Source organism: Furipterus horrens, unplaced genomic scaffold (assembly GCF_987537825.1).
Source record: "Furipterus horrens unplaced genomic scaffold, mFurHor1.1.pri manual_scaffold_2, whole genome shotgun sequence".
Lineage (NCBI taxonomy): Eukaryota > Metazoa > Chordata > Mammalia > Chiroptera > Furipteridae > Furipterus > Furipterus horrens.
This window is the reverse complement of record NW_028327172.1, coordinates 148,740,849-148,752,346: the sequence shown is the minus strand read 5'-3', so window position 1 is coordinate 148,752,346 and position 11,498 is coordinate 148,740,849.

The following is an 11,498-nucleotide window of genomic DNA, read 5'->3' as shown; positions in this document are numbered from 1 at the left end:
AGTGACCAACTCAAAAGCAGTGTGCAGACCTGGAATACAGCACTTACCATGTTATATTGTAATCATTATACTTGTTTACATACCTGTTTCTTATTTTTTTTTTAAGACTCTATTTATTTATTTTTAGAGAGAGAGAAGAAAGGAGGGAGAAAGAGAGGGAGAGAAACATCAATGTGAGAGAAACATCAATCAGTTGCCTCTCCTATATACCCTAACTGAGGACCAAACCTGCAACCCAGGAATGTGCCCTGATTGGGGATCGAACCCACAACCTTTTGGTGTACAGGATGATGCTCCAACCGAGCCACACCAGTCAGGGCTTACATGCCTGTTTATTACATGAGAGACTGGTTGTTCCTTTTCCCCTCTTTCTGTCTCTCCCTGCTTTCCGTCTTGCCATCAGGCACAAGCTGGGCACACTGTATGCCTGCAATGATTAGCACAGTGTGGTGGTGCAGAGGGGGCTGGCTCACAAGTGGTAACGAGAGGCGGAGGGAGTGGTCACTCTCTGGGTGCCTGTTCTTCCACTGGGTATTTAGCTGTGACCGTGGGTGTCATCCCCAACACTGTGCAACCGTCTTACTGGGCACTCCCCTAGTAAGGTCCCAAGCAGCCAACCGGGCTCTCTGCCATCCTTCTCTCCTCAACCTTCTGGTCCCATCCAGCCCAGTCTAGCAGATGGATAGCTCTCATCTCACCTTTTTTGGGTGGGTTCCAGTTTGGGGCTGTTAGGAATGTGCAACTGCTATGACCTTTCTTGTGTATTTCTTTAGGCGCAAATAAACAAAAATTTGATTGGGTACTTTCACAGGAATGGAACTTGCAGGTCTAGAATGTGGGCATGCTCCACTGTAGTGGATATTACTGCTGCTTATCAAATAACCCCCAAATTCAGTGGTTTGAAACAACCACCACTTTGTATCTATTTTGTGAGCCATGAATTCAGGTAGTCTTGACAGGTTGGTTCCCCTCTCCATGTGGCATTGGCTAAGGCCATATATGTTTGGCCACCATGTGGTCTGGAGGGTCCCAGATGACTTCACCCACATATCTGGTGCCTCAATGGGGACATCTGCAAGGCCAGACAAGGCTGTGACTGTCAGGGTCCACAATGAGGCCTCTCTAGCATGACACTCACTGGGGGCTGGGATGTCTTATGTGGCAGCCAGCTCCTCCAGAGCCAGTATCCAAAGAGACAGGGGCAAAAATCTACAAGGCTGGTCATGATGAGCCTCAGAAGTTAGGCAGCATCACCTCCACCACGTCCCACTGGTGCCACAAGTCACTGAGGGAAGCATGAGACCTCAGCTCTGCATGGGAGAAGGAACAGAGTTTGTGGCCATTGTATTATAATTTATCATACTGCCCAATACTGTTCCAGAGAGATGGTACTGATTTCCACTCCCACTAGCAGTTCATGAACTGCTATAGTGAGATTTCTAATAATAACTTTTGTTGTAGTGAAGAAAACCTGTTCACATGAGTCTAGAAGCTTCTTTCTTCTTTCCCCTCACCAACTATAGAGTTGTTTTCACTGCTTCTGAAGACTTTGCCTTATTCTCTACAGGGAAAATTTTGAAGCTATTGTCTTAGCTTCCTACTTCCACTTGACAAAGTGTCACTTGGTTCCTTCCCTCCCTCTCTCCTTGCTGGGACCAGCCTCTCCCCACCCAGGACTTGCCCCATCTTTCTTCAGTCTTCAAGCTTCCCAATTCTGCTGTCCCAGGGCCACACAGCTGGCAAGTGGTGGGTCCAAGACTGAAAGCCACGTTTGGTCTGACTCCAAAGTCCACCTTCGCCACTCTGCCCAAGTCTTGGAAATGTAAGTGTAAATTCCAGGGTCAGAGCATTTTTTACATACACAGAGGCATAGCCATACCAAATAATATGCCTTAAAAGTATATGGGAGAATATTTATTTATATGGGAAGGTGTTCAAATACATTAAGTGTGAAAAGCAGTTACAAAACAGTGATTGACTTAAATTCACATACAATCATGGAAAGTGTAATAAAAAAGAGAGTGAAATATAATTCTAGCCTATTAGATTGGCAAACGTGAGTGGCCTGACAATACCAAGTGCTGATGAAGATATATGGAAGTGGGAACTTGTATATACTGCTGGAGGGAGTACATATTGGCAAAACCACTCTGGAAGTCAACTTGGCATCTTGAAATATTTATAACCTTCAACCTAGCAATTCCAGTTCTAGATACACATCTTCAGAAACCCTTGAAGACATGCACAAGAAAACTTGTACAGGGGGTTCTTTGCAGCAATGGTTGTAGTAGTAAAACATTAGCTACAACCTAAATTTTAACAATGGAGGGAAAAATAAAATGCGACATATTCATACAACAGACTACACATAGCTGTTTAAACAAACCAGTTACCACTACCTTTATCAACATGGAGAGATCTAAAAAATGTAGAGTGGAAGTAATAGATTTCAGATCACTATGCACAGTAATTACCTTTTATTAGATTATATAAACACATACATATATACATACATATAGTAGTCCCTCCATGTCCTTGGGAGACACGGTACAAAATTCCCAGTAGATGCCTGAAAACACAGATAGTACCGAACCCTGTACACACTGTGTTTTTTTCTATACATACATACCTATGATAAAGTTTAATTGATAAATTAGGCACAGAAAGAGATTACAGCAAGAATAATAAAATAGAACAAGTCTAACAATAGACCATAAAAAGTTACATGAATATGCTGTCTTTGATAACCGAGGTTACACCACGTCACTACCAGGTGGCGGGGCGGGGTCGGGGGGCTTGCGTCTACAGTGTGAAGATGCTGAACTAAGGGAGGGCTCACATCCTGCATCAGATGGAGCGGCATGGCACAAGTTTTCATCACATTACTCAAAAGGGCGTGCAATTTAAGACTTATAAATTGTTTTTTTCTGGAATTTTTTACTTAATATTTTTGGACCAGAGGTAACTGAAACTGCAGAAAGTGAAACCACAGGGAAGGGGCAATACTGTATATACACACTTATGGCCTGGAAGGGTTCATGCTATTAATTACTCCTGGGAAAGAAGGACGGGGAATGGAACTACAGAGAGAAGCAAAGGGATGCCAACTTTATCTCGAGCATTTCATTCTTACACACACACATATATGCAAACACACAAACCCACACATCACTACCAGAGGTTAACATATGGCCATGCTGCTGGTGAACAGTACGAGTATGTTTGTTAGATTACTCCGTTACTCTACACTTTCTGTATTAAAATTGTTTTCACTGCCCCCTCTCAAGTGTGCTTTCATTTTTATAAAATATAAAGTATGCATTTTCATGGGGGAAAAATGACCTCAAATTATTCATAGTGGTTATCTCTTGGTGTTGGGATTATGATGATTCAAATTTTCTCCTTTTTGCGTAGCTATATTTTCTAAATTCTCAAAATTAAATATCACTTTCATAATAAGGGAAAAAGTGATTTACATGTAAATCTAGAATCTATGTGATAAAGAAATTTACAGCTTTGAGATATTTTCACCTCCTCCCTCTGGTGGTCAGTTTGGCCATCCAGCACTTGAGTGTTGGCTGTTGGGAAAAAATAGGATTAAGATGGACTTTCCCCTGCCTCTTCCAGAAGAGGAGTTCAGGCTCCATATTGAACTTTAAAAAATATGTGAGGCAAGGACAGGATGGTGGCAGACCACTTCCTGTAGACAAGAGAGAAACAACTTCTGTCTTCATTGCTAGGCTAGCTCAGAGCACATATCTAAAAGACCTGTGGCTAAGCTATGTATAAGTTGGTTCAAAAATATGAATCCCTTGACAGGATTTTGATTTCCTTATTAAGATGTTCTTATTTGAGTAGAGAATTTGTATTGACTGATACTTCTGATTGGGTGTCCAAGTTCACTGTTATCCATTCTAGGTAGGGTAAGGTCAACCAAGGAATCAGCACAATCTGAGACACAGGACATAGTCATCCTAACTACAACCATTGGAAGAACTTTGCGCACCCCGTGAGCTAGGCTGTTGGGCAACCAATGTTCATTCAGTAACGGAGGAGTGTTTACTGAGCAGCTTCTGTGACCCAGGCACTATGTAGGTCCTGGAAAAACAGCAGTGACCATGGCAGACTTGGGTGGCCCCCTCTGAGCTCCTTGCTTCCACTGAGAGCATCAGCTCTGCCTTTGGAGATATCACCAGGGTCCACTGCTCTGACATAGGATAATGTCGGACTCTGGCTTTTAAGCCACACAAGAGACTTGGATGCTTATACCTGCATTTGATTCCTCCATGGGGGGTGAGTGGCGGTGGAATGAGGACATGGACAGGACTGCAGCTAAGCGTTGGGATAATTGCAGCCCATCATCAAGAGAAAAAGAATGTTAGTTGGTAACATGATTTATAAATTGCAAGCGTAATAAGTGACTTGAGTCCAGGGTATAAAACAGGAGGATCTGACCTGGTTTAGGAGCTCACAGGTTTTCCCAAGGAAGTGACAGGAAGCTGAGACCTAAGAGAGGTGTAGAGCTTAGGCTGGTAAGAGGGAGGGAAGGGGGTTCCATGCAGAGGTCCCGTAAGTTTAAAACTGAGAAGGAGCACACATGGCACATTCAGGGACCCAAATGACGCTAACATCGCTGGAGCTTAAAGGATGGATGTCTGTATGGTTGGTTTGTTTACTTTCCTAATTCCTTTCCCAAAAAAGAAAATTCACATCCTGTTCTTGAAAGCCACATGTCACTGTGGGCATTTTACTGCAATAAAAGGCTTTCTGGAGGTTCTGAGTAAAGCAGTCTGCAGACGCACTCTGTTTCCTAGAAGGCACACAGCAGCGCCATCAACAGCTGTGGATGAGAGCCAGGGAGGAGCCAGCCCTTCGTAACGCTGGCCCTGGGCACAAGCCAACTCTGTTCCAGTTCTGCGGGGCCAGTGTCCCTGAGACTTGTGCTGCAGGGGTCTCCACATCAGCTGGGGTAGCAGCTGAGCTCTGTCAGGGCCCTCCATTCGTTTTTATGAGCTGTTGGTTTTGATGTCCCACACTCCATTTTGCTGCTCCCTGTGTTAGTATTTTATCTTTCAAGGGAACTAGATATCATGTGTCAGGTAGTCACAGAGAAGGGGTCTGACCTAGCTGATCAGTGGGACGGGGCAAATCTGGAACTGATGGAAACAGGCTTCTTGCCTCTGCAGAGCTGGCCCCGCCATGTTTTCTGGGGCAGGACTCTCATGACTAGCATTGTCACAGGAAGATCCATTAAGATGTTTGCTCCACAACACGTAAGTTGGCAGGGGCAGAGAGTTCATTAGAGCCATGAGAAGATTTGTGCTAAGGACTGTGTGAGCCCACTAACATGCAGCACTGCTCAACTCCTGGCGTCGGGATCCCCCAATGTGGGTCAGTGCCCAGACCCCTACAGCTCCTGGTGCACAGAAGAGCTCCCAGTACCACAGCAGAGCTGCATGTGGCACAGGGACATGCTGTCACCAGCCTGTTCCACACAGCAGGAGGGTAGCGTACAGGGTGGACATGCTGCCCAGAGCCCTCATGCTCTTTCTCTGACTCTCCTTCTGGCTCCCAGGGGATACAATTATGATAGCTCTAGTATAGTGCTAAAAACCACAGATTTTGGAATCAGAAAGATCTGAGTTTGCATCCCAACTTCGCCACTTCAATTCCTTAACTGTAAAATGGAAATATGGATATCTAGCTCACAGAGTCGTTATAGGGGTTAAATGAGATGATGTTAGTCAAACATTCAGCATAGTTCCAGACAGGTGGTGTGTTCTCAGTAACCATTTGAGCCAGGGAGGAAATACTTTTTCTCTCCCTTATTCCCCTTGCTGGGGCTCATCTGCTCTGTAGGCTGGGCCAGAAACACTGAAGGCTGAATACAAGCAACCCTACATTCAAAGCAGCCTACAGTAGCCAAGACCTGGAAACAGCCCAAGTGCCCATCAGGAGATAAGTGGATAAAGAAAGCGGTGGTACTTTTACACAATGGGATACTATGCAGCAGTAAGAAAGGGACCTCTTTTGTGACAGTATCAGTTGACCTGGAGACTAATGCTAAGTAAAATAAGCTGGTCAGAGAAGGACAAATACCATATTATCTCACTTATATATGGAGTCTAATGAACAAAATAAACTAATGAGCAAAATAGAATCATAGGCATAGATACAAGGAACAGATTGACAACTGTCAAAGGAGAGAGGGGTGAGGAAGACCAGATGTAAAAAGGTGAAATGATTAGCCAAAGAATATATATGCATGACCCACACACATGAACAACGGTGTACTGATGGCCTGAAGGAAGGGGGCGAGGGCTGGGTGGAGGTGGGCAAAGGGGAAAAAATACAGGGACATCTGTAATAGTGCAAACAATAAAAATAAAGTTAGAAGAGTGAGAGTCAGCTAAAGGCTTTCAGACTCTGCCTATTATTATTCATGGGCTTTTAAAACTCTGATTAGAGAACTTTTGGAAACTGGTCCTCCTCAAACCTCAAATTAATATTGCTGTTCACATCAAACAACCTGTGTTCTTACTGACTAGTTTTATAAGGTCTTCCAAAGGACAAAAATGAGAATAAAACTTCCTAATCCCACCCAAGTTAGTGAGGTGTGATGCAAAATAAAAATTAAAACGAGGTTTTTAACATGTAAAGCATATTACTAATTTCTTATTGCCTCAAACAATAGTACTTTAAAAGAGACATAGCTATGTTGATGACTCCCAGTCATTTTAAGGAGTCTCTAAAGGGGACCTCAAATGCAACCACCAAGCAGTCCCCATGAGCTGCGGTCACCACAGCAGGCTGCCACCCCGCTGTCTTCTACATGCTGTGCAGCCCTGGCTGGTGCTGGTCTCTGGCTGCAATGATGTATCAGTGGGGCACACACAGACACACACAAACACACACACACACTGCTGCCATGGTCTTTGAAGGTGACAGGACAGTGCCAGGATACCTGCAGAGACTGGGAGAAAGACTGCCTCAGCTCTGTGCTGTACCAACTCCTGACTTCTCCCCCTAAACCTGAGCCCACTCTAAACTGTCTTCTGAAGAGCTCAGTCTGTTTCTGGCCTCCGATCTTTTTCCATAATCGTATAGAGACTTGCATGAAAAGGGTTTCTTACTGGGATGCTTCAAATCCTACCCAGGGGCCAGGAGAACTGACGCCCGCTTCTCTGTAAAACAAGTGCTTCGTGTATATGGGTGAATGCAAGCAGGTACAGGAACATTATCTACCATAACAGCACCAGGTGAGCCCCAAATGTCCCACCCCAGAAGCATTATCATGCACTTCACAAGCACATAGGCAGGACACACAATGAGCTGACTCCTATTTATAATAGGGAAGCAGGAATTACTGATCGAAAATCAACTTGAGTCAGGTTAAAAGGCAAAATAAGTGAGAAAGTAAACAAAATTACTTGAAAACACATTTAAATATCAATCACTATGGAGTGTACAAACATTAACAATAGCAATTTGAAAGATTAATTTTGAATCAGTATTCTTTCAGAGATTTATTAGAACCAATGAGAAAAATTTAAATGCATAGAAAACATTGTTAAGCAAGCAGAGTACACATACTGATCTAAAAGAATCAGGAAAATATGCCCCAATTTGGAAACAATTTTTTTAAAAACACATAAAATTCACAAAAATTTCTACAACCCACAAATATTACTGTTCTTGCCAAAACACTCTAACATTAAAAAAATATATGGTAAGTGGAGGACTTCCAGCCAAGATGGAGGTCTAGACAGACATGCTGCATTTCCCTCCACAACTAAGAAGGAATACAACTACCTCAAGGCTAGAAACAACCAGGAATTCCAGAAAATCGAGCTGCATGGAAGTCCAACAAACGAAGATATAAAAAAGAAATACTCATCCAGACAGGTAGGAGGGGCACAGCTGGAGCAGAGAGGATGCAGTGTGGTGACAATAGCAGCAGCAGCAGTGGCAGTGGCAGACTGGCAGAAAGGGCAGTCACAAATTTTAAAAAGTAGGGAGGGACACCTAGGGAGTACTTCCAGCACCAGACCAGACCTCATAGCTACAATTCCAGAGCTGGGGAAAATAAAGCCTCATTGCTTCTGACTGTGAAAACAAGTGGGGGTTAGGGAGGAGGAAGAAACTGCCAGTCTCTCAGTACAGTCAGCTTGTTTAAAGGGTTCCCACAGGCCTAGAACATCCACAGACCCACCCACTCTGGGAATAATGACCAGGGCAACAGCTAGAGAGGCACCAATCCCATACAGAAGTGGGAGAAGTGCCTGGAAAAGGGGTGAGTGCTGAACAAGAGGCATTACTCCCTCTCAGACCCCTCCCCCCCACACAGCACCACAAAGAGGTGAAATGAGTCACTTGTACTGACAAATTCCTAAGGTTTCACCACTTACAATGTAACAGGTGCAACAACTCTACCTAAGATACAGAGGCAAACACAGGAGCCTGTCAAGATGAGGAGAGAGAGAAGAATGTCTCAAAAGAGGGAACAGATCAAGGTTCCAGTGGGAAAACTAAGCGACAAGGAGATAGCCAACCTAACAGATGTAGAATTTAAAACACTGGTGATAGAGATTCTCACAGGCTTGACAAATATGATTAAGTATGGCAAACGCATAAGAGAAGAAGTGAAGGTTATACCAAAAAAAAAAAAAAAAAGGAAAATCCACACAAAACCAATGGTGAAGGGAAGGAAACCAGGGTTCAAATCAATGATTAGGAACATGAGGAAGAGAAAAACAGTCAACCAGTATAGAATGAGGAAACAAGAATTGAAGAAAATGAGGAGATGCTTAGGAACCTCTGGAACAACTTTAAACATGCCAACATCTGAATCACAGCAGTGCCAGAAGGAGAAGAGGAAGAGCAAGAAATTGAAAGCTTATGTGAAAAAATAATGAAGGAGAACTTCCCAAATTTGGCGAAGGAAATAGACAGTTCAAGAAGCATAGAGAATCTCAGACAAGCTAAACCCAAAGAGGACCACAACAAGACACATCATAATTAAAATGCCAAAGTTTCAAGATAAAGAGAGAATCTTAAAAGCAGCAAGAGAAAAGCAGAGAGTTAGGTACAAAGGGGTGCCTATAAGACTATCAGCTGATTTCTCAAAAGAAACTCTGCAGGGAAGAAGGGACTGGCAAGAAATATTCAATGTGATGAAAAGTAAGGACCTACAATCAAAGCTATCATTTAGAATGGAAGGACAGATAAAGTGCTTCCCAGACAATGAAAAGCTAAAGGAGTTCTTCACCACCAAACCATTATTATAGGAAATGTTAAAGGGACTTATTTAAGAAAAAGATCAAAACTATGAATATGAAAATGACGACAAACTCACAACTATCAACAACTGAATCTAAAAAATAAAAACTAAATCCAACTAAGCAAACCAGAATAGGAACAGAATCATAGGTATGGGGATCATTTGGAGGGTTATCAGCTGGGCAGGGGAAGGAGGAGAAATGGGGAAATGGTGCAGGGACTAAGAAGCATAATTTGTTGGTACAAAATAGACAGGGGGAAGTTAAGATTAATATAAGAAAGGATGAAGCCAAAGAGCTTATTTGCATGACCCATGAACATGAACTAATGGGGGTGGGATTGCTGGAAGGAAGGTGAGTACTGGGTGGAGGGGAGGAAAGGGGAAAAAATTGGGACTACTGTAACAACATAATAAAATATACTTAAAGAAAAAATAAATAAAATATGGTAAGTGAAAAAAATGCTTAAGGGCACAAAAAAAATTGCCAGAATTTCTTTTTTACTATTTATTGCTTTATTTTTCACTGTCATTTTCATCAGTGGTTATTCAGTGTCATAAGCTATCAACCTATTTGTTAAGTGCAGACCGCTCATGTGGGGATCCCTGGGGTCCCCAGTCACTTGCTATCCAAGGCAAAACAGTATCTAACACATTACCTCAGACATTGGAAGCACCGCTGAACTTCATTTTAGTTTAGGTTTCACCAACTAATGAAGACATTTTGCAGTGTGTGTGTGTGTGTGTGTGTGTGTGTGTGTGTGCGCGCGCGCGCGCATGCGCGCATAGTAACCATACCTCAGTTGTTCTTCCCAGTGTCCCCTGCTTTTGGATTGCCCGAGGGTCTGGCCTCTGCAGTCATTGTTCCTATCCTGGAATGATAGTTTAGTCTAGGATCCGGTGATGACAAATATCTTAGACAATGTGGAAATGGTCACCTAGGGGCTCTAACAGGGGATCCTCCCTTCCACTCCTGACTCAAACCCAAGACCCAGGTGTGGTAAGCTTGACTCCTGCTGGGGATATTTCTTCTCTGTTGTACCTAATATTGTTGACTCTTCTAGGTGTCAATACCCTGTGCAGATCACCCTTTGCCATTTTCATCCCCTGTGCCTACCCCCTTTGGGGAGTCCCTAGGAATAAGAGTGAGGCAAAAAAGGTGTCTCGGATATAAAATGTCAGCATAGCTGCCTCTGAGGGGCTAAGAGGGAATGTCTATTGAGCCAGGAAGTGCCTTTTGTGCCTTTTGTGCCTCATACCAGTCCCAGCCCTGCTGTGGTCCTCACCCCCAATCCTCAGGGTTCTGCTCTAGGACAACACGTGGGAATGAGGTGGTGCAGGACAGCCATGCACTTATGTGGAGGACTGCCACGTTTTCTGCAGTTCTCAGGGTCTCATCTAGTCCATTCTTCCGCCTGAAATCAGGATCATACCTGAACTGGTGTGCAAATTGATCTCCTTGTTTTTGCAAAAGAGAAACCATTTAATGTAATTTCTACCCATGAAGTCCCTCTAGTGGAGAGACTGACCTAAGGATTCAGGAACCTTGGGTATGGTCATGGTCATCGCTAGCTAGCTGAGTCTCTCTGACATTCGTTTGTTCATCTGGAAAATCCACAGGGGTTGGATCCAGTGACTCCTCATTCTCTTCTTTCTATCTGTGGCATTTTATGGTTCTAGAAGTCTGTTGCTCTTGGAATAATCCTGATAGGATAGTATCTTTAGGGAAAGTGCCTCATGGGCTGTGGTTGGGTGCCAGGACAGCACTGAGGCACCCAGTCTTCTGCCAGCACTTGCCTGGCCAGGTGGTTTTTTATGAAGACATTAGTTCCAAGCAATGGAGATTCAAGGGGAGTTCTGGTGACTCCCAGAGCATGTCTTTAGGACAAGGCATCAAGTTCAGCACCAACGTTAATGATGTCAAAACAGATGCACCAGCACTGAGAGCTGCCTTCTAACATTTGAGATGCCTCCAGTGATTCCAAGCGCTGCAGGATTGGGGAAGGTGGTGCTCTGAGCAAAGCTGTGCCTGAGACTGTGAAATCAATCAAGCAGCCATGTTTATGTTGTAAAGTGTAAAACATAGATGATTTTAATTGCTAATTGTTCTTGAGACCCCTACCAAGATATTTGTTTTAAATATGGCCTAAATGTTCTCCTTGATAGGCATGGTGCAGAATTACAGTTTATTCAGAGGCTGACATGCTGCTGATTGAAGTAC